This window comes from Diprion similis, chromosome 4 (assembly GCF_021155765.1).
Source record: "Diprion similis isolate iyDipSimi1 chromosome 4, iyDipSimi1.1, whole genome shotgun sequence".
NCBI lineage: Eukaryota > Metazoa > Arthropoda > Insecta > Hymenoptera > Diprionidae > Diprion > Diprion similis.
This window is the reverse complement of record NC_060108.1, coordinates 11,557,843-11,568,684: the sequence shown is the minus strand read 5'-3', so window position 1 is coordinate 11,568,684 and position 10,842 is coordinate 11,557,843.

Below are 10,842 nucleotides of genomic sequence, written 5' to 3'. Positions count from 1 at the left end.
AGTAATTTTTCGCTGAAATTTCTCCGATTTGCCTAATTCTAAGTGGATGTAGCACGTAAGCAAGCGACTACATGCCTTCTCAAGCAAGCAGGCATGCATCAAAGCACACAGTATCAACGTCGCATGCAGTCAATCAATCAGTCCCTGTTTTTGGAAGAGCTCCTCGGCTCAGATGTTCTCCTGATACCAGGAGTAATTTTTCGCTGAAATTTCTCCGATTTGCCTAATTCTAAGTGGATGTAGCACGTAAGCAAGCGACTACATGCCTTCTCAAGCAAGCAGGCATGCATCAAAGCACACAGTATCAACGTCGCATGCAGTCAATCAATCAGTCCCTGTTTTTGGAAGAGCTCCTCGGCTCAGATGTTCTCCTGATACCGGGAGTAATTTTTCGCTGTAATTTCTCCGATTTGCCTAATTCTAAGTGGATGTAGCACGTAAGCAAGCGACTACATGCCTTCTCAAGCAAGCAGGCATGCATCAAAGCACACAGTATCAACGTCGCATGCAGTCAATCAATCAGTCCCTGTTTTTGGAAGAGCTCCTCGGCTCAGATGTTCTCCTGATACCAGGAGTAATTTTTCGCTGAAATTTCTCCGATTTGCCTAATTCTAAGTGGATGTAGCACGTAAGCAAGCGACTACATGCCTTCTCAAGCAAGCAGGCATGCATCAAAGCACACAGTATCAACGTCGCATGCAGTCAATCAATCAGTCCTTGTTTTTGGAAGAGCTCCTCGGCTCAGATGTTCTCCTGATACCAGGAGTAATTTTTCGCTGAAATTTCTCCGATTTGCCTAATTCTAAGTGGATGTAGCACGTAAGCAAGCGACTACATGCCTTCTCAAGCAAGCAGGCATGCATCAAAGCACACAGTACCAACGTCGCATGCAGTCAATCAATCAGTCCCTGTTTTTGGAAGAGCTCCTCGGCTCAGATGTTCTCCTGATACCAGGAGTAATTTTTCGCTGAAATTTCTCCGATTTGCCTAATTCTAAGTGGATGTAGCACGTAAGCAAGCGACTACATGCCTTCTCAAGCAAGCAGGCATGCATCAAAGCACACAGTATCAACGTCGCATGCAGTCAATCAATCAGTCCTTGTTTTTGGAAGAGCTCCTCGACTCAGATGTTCTCCTGATACCAGGAGTAATTCTTCGCTGTAATTTCTCCGATTTGCCTAATTCTAAGTGGATGTAGCACGTGAGCAAGCGATTACATGCCTTCTCAAGCAAGCAGGCATGCATCAAAGCACCCAGTATCAACGTCGCATGCAGTCAATCAATCAGTCCTTGTTTTTGGAAGAGCTCCTCGGCTCAGATGTTCTCCTGATACCAGGAGTAATTCTTCGCTGTAATTTCTCCGATTTGCCTAATTCTAAGTGGATGTAGCACGTGAGCAAGCGATTACATGCCTTCTCAAGCAAGCAGGCATGCATCAAAGCACACAGTATCAACGTCGCATGCAGTCAATCAATCAGTCCTTGTTTTTGGAAGAGCTCCTCGGCTCAGATGTTCTCCTGATACCAGGAGTAATTTTCCGCTGTAATTTCTCCGATTTGCCTAATTCTAAGTGGATGTAGCACGTGAGCAAGCGATTACATGCCTTCTCAAGCAAGCAGGCATGCATCAAAGCACACAGTATCAACGTCGCATGCAGTCAATCAATCAGTCCTTGTTTTTGGAAGAGCTCCTCGGCTCAGATGTTCTCCTGATACCAGGAGTAATTTTTCGCTGGAATTCCTCCGATTTGCCTAATTCTAAGTGGGTGTAGCACGTAAGCAAGCGACTACATGCCTTCTCAAGCAAGCAGGCATGCATCAAAGCACACAGTATCAACGTCGCATGCAGTCAATCAATCAGTCCTTGTTTTTGGAAAAGCTCCTCGGCTCAGATGTTCTCCTGATACCAGGAGTAATTTTTCGCTGAAATTACTCCGATTTGCCTAATTCTAAGTGGATGTAGCACGTAAGCAAGCGACTACATGCCTTCTCAAGCAAGCAGGCATGCATCAAAGCACACAGTATCAACGTCGCATGCAGTCAATCAATCAGTCCCTGTTTTTGGAAGAGCTCCTCGGCTCAGATGTTCTCCTGATACCAGGAGTAATTTTTCGCTGAAATTTCTCCGATTTGCCTAATTCTAAGTGGATGTAGCACGTAAGCAAGCGACTACATGCCTTCTCAAGCAAGCAGGCATGCATCAAAGCACACAGTATCAACGTCGCATGCAGTCAATCAATCAGTCCCTGTTTTTGAAAGAGCTCCTCGGCTCAGATGTTCTCCTGATACCAGGAGTAATTCTTCGCTAAATTTCTCCGATTTGCCTAATTCTAAGTGGATGTAGCACGTAAGCAAGCGACTACATGCCTTCCCAAGCAAGCAGGCATGCATCAAAGCACACAGTATCAACGTCGCATGCAGTCAATCAATCAGTCCCTGTTTTTGGAAGAGCTCCTCGGCTCAGATGTTCTCCTGATACCAGGAGTAATTTTTCGCTGAAATTTCTCCGATTTGCCTAATTCTAAGTGGATGTAGCACGTAAGCAAGCGACTACATGCCTTCTCAAGCAAGCAGGCATGCATCAAAGCACACAGTATCAACGTCGCATGCAGTCAATCAATCAGTCCCTGTTTTTGGAAGAGCTCCTCGGCTCAGATGTTCTCCTGATACCAGGAGTAATTTTTCGCTAAATTTCTCCGATTTGCCTAATTCTAAGTGGATGTAGCACGTAAGCAAGCGACTACATGCCTTCCCAAGCGAGCAGGCATGCATCAAAGCACACAGTATCAACGTCGCATGCAGTCAATCAATCAGTCCCTGTTTTTGGAAGAGCTCCTCGGCTCAGATGTTCTCCTGATACCAGGAGTAATTTTTCGCTGAAATTTCTCCGATTTGCCTAATTCTAAGTGGATGTAGCACGTAAGCAAGCGACTACATGCCTTCTCAAGCAAGCAGGCATGCATCAAAGCACACAGTATCAACGTCACATGCAGTCAATCAATCAGTCCTTGTTTTTGGAAGAGCTCCTCGGCTCAGATGTTCTCCTGATACCAGGAGTAATTTTTCGCTGAAATTTCTCCGATTTGCCTAATTCTAAGTGGATGCAGCACGTAAGCAAGCGACTACATGCCTTCTCAAGCAAGCAGGCATGCATCAAAGCACACAGTACCAACGTCGCATGCAGTCAATCAATCAGTCCCTGTTTTTGGAAGAGCTCCTCGGCTCAGATGTTCTCCTGATACCAGGAGTAATTTTTCGCTGAAATTTCTCCGATTTGCCTAATTCTAAGTGGATGTAGCACGTAAGCAAGCGACTACATGCCTTCTCAAGCAAGCAGGCATGCATCAAAGCACACAGTATCAACGTCGCATGCAGTCAATCAATCAGTCCCTGTTTTTGGAAGAGCTCCTCGGCTCAGATGTTCTCCTGATACCAGGAGTAATTTTTCGCTGAAATTTCTCCGATTTGCCTAATTCTAAGTGGATGTAGCACGTAAGCAAGCGACTACATGCCTTCTCAAGCAAGCAGGCATGCATCAAAGCACACAGTATCAACGTCGCATGCAGTCAATCAATCAGTCCCTGTTTTTGGAAGAGCTCCTCGGCTCAGATGTTCTCCTGATACCAGGAGTAATTTTTCGCTGTAATTTCTCCGATTTGCCTAATTCTAAGTGGATGTAGCACGTAAGCAAGCGACTACATGCCTTCTCAAGCAAGCAGGCATGCATCAAAGCACACAGTATCAACGTCGCATGCAGTCAATCAATCAGTCCCTGTTTTTGGAAGAGCTCCTCGGCTCAGATGTTCTCCTGATACCAGGAGTAATTTTTCGCTGAAATTTCTCCGATTTGCCTAATTCTAAGTGGATGTAGCACGTAAGCAAGCGACTACATGCCTTCTCAAGCAAGCAGGCATGCATCAAAGCACACAGTATCAACGTCGCATGCAGTCAATCAATCAGTCCTTGTTTTTGGAAGAGCTCCTCGGCTCAGATGTTCTCCTGATACCAGGAGTAATTTTTCGCTGAAATTTCTCCGATTTGCCTAATTCTAAGTGGATGTAGCACGTAAGCAAGCGACTACATGCCTTCTCAAGCAAGCAGGCATGCATCAAAGCACACAGTACCAACGTCGCATGCAGTCAATCAATCAGTCCCTGTTTTTGGAAGAGCTCCTCGGCTCAGATGTTCTCCTGATACCAGGAGTAATTTTTCGCTGAAATTTCTCCGATTTGCCTAATTCTAAGTGGATGTAGCACGTAAGCAAGCGACTACATGCCTTCTCAAGCAAGCAGGCATGCATCAAAGCACACAGTATCAACGTCGCATGCAGTCAATCAATCAGTCCTTGTTTTTGGAAGAGCTCCTCGGCTCAGATGTTCTCCTGATACCAGGAGTAATTTTTCGCTGTAATTTCTCCGATTTGCCTAATTCTAAGTGGATGTAGCACGTGAGCAAGCGATTACATGCCTTCTCAAGCAAGCAGGCATGCATCAAAGCACACAGTATCAACGTCGCATGCAGTCAATCAATCAGTCCCTGTTTTTGGAAGAGCTCCTCGGCTCAGATGTTCTCCTGATACCAGGAGTAATTTTTCGCTGTAATTTCTCCGATTTGCCTAATTCTGAGTGGATGTAGCACGTAAGCAAGCGACTACATGCCTTCTCAAGCAAGCAGGCATGCATCGGAGCACACAGTATCAACGTCGCATGCAGTCAATCAATCAGTCCCTGTTTTTGGAAGAGCTCCTCGGCTCAGATGTTCTCCTGATACCAGGAGTAATTTTTCGCTGAGATTTCTCCGATTTGCCTAATTCTGAGTGGATGTAGCACGTAAGCAAGCGACTACATGCCTTCTCTAGCAAGCAGGCATGCATCAAAGCACACAGTATCAACGTCGCATGCAGTCAATCAATCAGTCCTTGTTTTCGGAAGAGCTCCTCGGCTCAGATGTTCTCCTGCTACCAGGAGTAATTTTTCGCTGTAATTTCTCCGATTTGCCTAATTCTAAGTGGATGTAGCACGTAAGCAAGCGATTACATGCCTTCTCAAGCAAGCAGGCATGCATCAAAGCACACAGTATCAACGTCGCATGCAGTCAATCAATCAGTCCTTGTTTCTGGAAAAGCTCCTCGGCTCAGATGTTCTCCTGATACCAGGAGTAATTTTTCGCTGTAATTTCTCCGATTTGCCTAATTCTGAGTGGATGTAGCACGTAAGCAAGCGACTACATGCCTTCTCAAGCAAGCAGGCATGCATCAAAGCACACAGTATCAACGTCGCATGCAGTCAATCAATCAGTCCCTGTTTTTGGAAGAGCTCCTCGGCTCAGATGTTCTCCTGATACCAGGAGTAATTTTTCGCTGAAATTTCTCCGATTTGCCTAATTCTGAGTGGATGTAGCACGTAAGCAAGCGACTACATGCCTTCTCAAGCAAGCAGGCATGCATCAAAGCACACAGTATCAACGTCGCATGCAGTCAATCAATCAGTCCTTGTTTTTGGAAGAGCTCCTCGGCTCAGATGTTCTCCTGATACCAGGAGTAATTTTTCGCTGTAATTTCTCCGATTTGCCTAATTCTAAGTGGATGTAGCACGTAAGCAAGCGATTACATGCCTTCTCAAGCAAGCAGGCATGCATCAAAGCACACAGTATCAACGTCGCATGCAGTCAATCAATCAGTCCTTGTTTTTGGAAGAGCTCCTCGGCTCAGATGTTCTCCTGATACCAGGAGTAATTTTTCGCTGAAATTCCTCCGATTTGCCTAATTCTAAGTGGATGTAGCACGTAAGCAAGCGACTACATGCCTTCTCAAGCAAGCAGGCATGCATCAAAGCACACAGTATCAACGTCGCATGCAGTCAATCAATCAGTCCTTGTTTTTGGAAGAGCTCCTCGGCTCAGATGTTCTCCTGATACCAGGAGTAATTTTTCGCTGAAATTCCTCCGATTTGCCTAATTCTAAGTGGATGTAGCACGTAAGCAAGCGACTACATGCCTTCTCAAGCAAGCAGGCATGCATCAAAGCACACGGTATCAACGTCGCATGCAGTCAATCAATCAGTCCCTGTTTTTGGAAGAGCTCCTCGGCTCAGATGTTCTCCTGATACCAGGAGTAATTTTTCGCTGAAATTTCTCCGATTTGCCTAATTCTAAGTGGATGTAGCACGTAAGCAAGCGACTACATGCCTTCTCAAGCAAGCAGGCATGCATCAAAGCACACAGTATCAACGTCGCATGCAGTCAATCAATCAGTCCCTGTTTTTGGAAGAGCTCCTCGGCTCAGATGTTCTCCTGATACCAGGAGTAATTTTTCGCTGAAATTTCTCCGATTTGCCTAATTCTAAGTGGATGTAGCACGTAAGCAAGCGACTACATGCCTTCTCAAGCAAGCAGGCATGCATCAAAGCACACAGTATCAACGTCGCATGCAGTCAATCAATCAGTCCCTGTTTTTGGAAGAGCTCCTCGGCTCAGATGTTCTCCTGATACCAGGAGTAATTTTTCGCTGAAATTTCTCCGATTTGCCTAATTCTAAGTGGATGTAGCACGTAAGCAAGCGACTACATGCCTTCTCAAGCAAGCAGGCATGCATCAAAGCACACAGTATCAACGTCGCATGCAGTCAATCAATCAGTCCCTGTTTTTGGAAGAGCTCCTCGGCTCAGATGTTCTCCTGATACCAGGAGTAATTTTTCGCTGTAATTTCTCCGATTTGCCTAATTCTAAGTGGATGTAGCACGTAAGCAAGCGACTACATGCCTTCTCAAGCAAGCAGGCATGCATCAAAGCACACAGTATCAACGTCGCATGCAGTCAATTAATCAGTCCTTGTTTTTGGAAGAGCTCCTCGGCTCAGATGTTCTCCTGATACCAGGAGTGATTTTTCGCTGTAATTTCTCCGATTTGCCTAATTCTAAGTGGATGTAGCACGTAAGCAAGCGATTACATGCCTTCTCAAGCAAGCAGGCATGCATCAAAGCACACAGTATCAACGTCGCATGCAGTCAATCAATCAGTCCTTGTTTTTGGAAGAGCTCCTCGGCTCAGATGTTCTCCTGATACCAGGAGTAATTTTTCGCTGAAATTTCTCCGATTTGCCTAATTCTAAGTGGATGTAGCACGTAAGCAAGCGACTACATGCCTTCTCAAGCAAGCAGGCATGCATCAAAGCACACAGTATCAACGTCGCATGCAGTCAATCAATCAGTCCCTGTTTTTGGAAGAGCTCCTCGGCTCAGATGTTCTCCTGATACCAGGAGTAATTTTTCGCTGAAATTTCTCCGATTTGCCTAATTCTAAGTGGATGTAGCACGTAAGCAAGCGACTAAATGCCTTCTCAAGCAAGCAGGCATGCATCAAAGCACACAGTATCAACGTCGCATGCAGTCAATCAATCAGTCCTTGTTTTTGGAAGAGCTCCTCGGCTCAGATGTTTTCCTGATACCAGGAGTAATTTTTCGCTGAAATTTCTGCGATTCGCCTAATTCTAAGTGGATGTAGCACGTAAGCAAGCGACTACATGCCTTCTCAAGCAAGCAGGCATGCATCAAAGCACACAGTATCAACGTCGCAAGCAGTCAATCAATCAGTCCCTGTTTTTGGAACAGCTCCTCGGCTCAGATGTTCTCCTGATACCAGGAGTAATTTTTCGCTGAAATTTCTCCGATTTGCCTAATTCTAAGTGGATGTAGCACGTAAGCAAGCTACTACATGCCTTCTCAAGCAAGCAGGCATGCATCAAAGCACACAGTACCAACGTCGCATGCAGTCAATCAATCAGTCCCTGTTTTTGGAAGAGCTCCTCGGCTCAGATGTTCTCCTGATACCAGGAGTAATTTTTCGCTGAAATTTCTCCGATTTGCCTAATTCTAAGTGGATGTAGCACGTAAGCAAGCGACTACATGCCTTCTCAAGCAAGCAGGCATGCATCAAAGCACACAGTATCAACGTCGCATGCAGTCAATCAATCAGTCCCTGTTTTTGGAAGAGCTCCTCGGCTCAGATGTTCTCCTGATACCAGGAGTAATTTTTCGCTGTAATTTCTCCGATTTGCCTAATTCTAAGTGGATGTAGCACGTAAGCAAGCGACTACATGCCTTCTCAAGCAAGCAGGCATGCATCAAAGCACACAGTATCAACGTCGCATGCGGTCAATTAATCAGTCCTTGTTTTTGGAAGAGCTCCTCGGCTCAGATGTTCTCCTGATACCAGGAGTAATTTTTCGCTCTAATTTCTCCGATTTGCCTAATTCTAAGTGGATGTAGCACGTAAGCAAGCGACTACATGCCTTCTCAAGCAAGCAGGCATGCATCAAAGCACACAGTATCAACGTCGCATGCGGTCAATTAATCAGTCCTTGTTTTTGGAAGAGCTCCTCGGCTCAGATGTTCTCCTGATACCAGGAGTAATTTTTCGCTCTAATTTCTCCGATTTGCCTAATTCTAAGTGGATGTAGCACGTAAGCAAGCGATTACATGCCTTCTCAAGCAAGCAGGCATGCATCAAAGCACACAGTATCAACGTCGCATGCAGTCAATCAATCAGTCCTTGTTTTTGGAAGAGCTCCTCGGCTCAGATGTTCTCCTGATACCAGGAGTAATTTTTCGCTGAAATTTCTCCGATTTGCCTAATTCTAAGTGGATGTAGCACGTAAGCAAGCGACTACATGCCTTCTCAAGCAAGCAGGCATGCATCAAAGCACACAGTATCAACGTCGCATGCAGTCAATCAATCAGTCCTTGTTTTTGGAAGAGCTCCTCGGCTCAGATGTTCTCCTGATACCAGGAGTAATTTTTCGCTGAAATTTCTCCGATTTGCCTAATTCTAAGTGGATGTAGCACGTAAGCAAGCGACTACATGCCTTCTCAAGCAAGCAGGCATGCATCAAAGCACACAGTATCAACGTCGCATGCAGTCAATCAATCAGTCCTTGTTTTTGGAAGAGCTCCTCGGCTCAGATGTTTTCCTGATACCAGGAGTAATTTTTCGCTGAAATTTCTCCGATTCGCCTAATTCTAAGTGGATGTAGCACGTAAGCAAGCGACTACATGCCTTCTCAAGCAAGCAGGCATGCATCAAAGCACACAGTATCAACGTCGCAAGCAGTCAATCAATCAGTCCCTGTTTTTGGAACAGCTCCTCGGCTCAGATGTTCTCCTGATACCAGGAGTAATTTTTCGCTGAAATTTCTCCGATTTGCCTAATTCTACATGAAATCAGCATTCAGGCAGCATTATGCAAATTCGACAAAATTTACACCCAAACTCCAAAGACGTCTGTCAGCCTTACTTTCTTTCGAGTAAGAATAGTTTTGTCTCAGAACTGATTTAGATGATTCTTACTGGAAGAATTGGATGTTGAGCAACCAGAAAAAGACATCAATGAAAACATGGGACCGACAGTTGAGGAAATATGAAGAAAACACACAGAAGTTCATTTTTACATTTATTTTAATTCAGGTTACACAAAAGAATACAGTGATATACATATCATATCATATGGAGGTGCAGTGCACCTGTGCGCACTGCGGTTCTCAATATAAACTCAGGACCCACAATGATACCATTCTATATACTACTCTCTACATTCAGCTTAGCGTATTTCACTCTTAAACCGTATTGTCATCTTCAGCATTGTTATGCAATAATAAATTATCTTCGTGTACATTTTCTCTATCCAATTTAAGAACATATGGTAATTTTATGACATACTATACACTTTTATCTGAACGCTTGTATTAGGATAAGGACGTATTGAGCAAACTCAAACTTGCAATAAACAGAACTTAACGTTGTAGTGGTTGTTATTTTTCTGACGCATCTTTTTGACAACTTGTTGCGAATTCCGAGTTTTGCTGCGGTTCTTTCCAATCCGTTGTTTGCTGCGAGAGAAAATTGAAGGCAATCGATTCCTCCGCAAAAAACGTCGGGATAGTGCATCAGAGAATTGGGTGCAGCATCTTTTGAATTCCTTGTAATATTCACCAAAAATCCAAAGGGGTGAGCCTTACTTTTTTGGTCATTTTTGGAGCCAAGAATTTTTCATTTAGCAATCGATTTGTATGACCCTTTCTAGATTAATTGGACGCCCAGGAACTCAGAAAACACGAGAAAAAAAGCGTAGGACCAACAGCAGAGAAATTACGACGCAAAGACCAGCAGCAGAAAAGTTGAGAAAATACATCTTTAGTTTTTTGGCTGTAACTTTTGATCCGTTGCTCGCAGCGCAATCGGACTGCGCTTAATCGATTTCTCTCGCAAAATTACGTCGGAATAGTGCCTGAAAGAATTTATTGCAGCACTTTTCAGAATCGTCGAAATTTTTGCATAAAATCCAAAGGGGTTAGCCTTACTTTTTTGGTCATTTTTGGAGCCGAGAATTTTTCGTCTCGGAATCGATTTGTATGACCCTCTCTAGATTAATTGGACGCCCAGGAACTCAGAAAACACAACAAAAAAAGCGTAGGACCAACAGCAGAAAAATTACGACGCAAAGACCAGCAGCAGAAAAATCGAGAAAATACGTTTTTCGTTTTTTGGCTGTAACTTTTGATCCGTTGCTCGCAGCGCATTCGGACTGCGCTCAATCGATTTTTCTCGCAAAATTACGTCGGAAGAGTGCCTGAAAGAATTTATAGCAGCACTTTTTAGAATCGTCGAAATTTTGGCATAAAATCCAAAGGAGTTAGCCTTACTTTTTTGGTCATTTTTGGAGCCGAGAATTTTTCGTCTCGGAATCGATTTGTATGACCATCTCTAGATTAATTGGACGCCCAGGAACTCAGAAAACACAACAAAAAAAGCGTAGGACCAACAGCAGAAAAATTACGACGCAAAGACCAGCA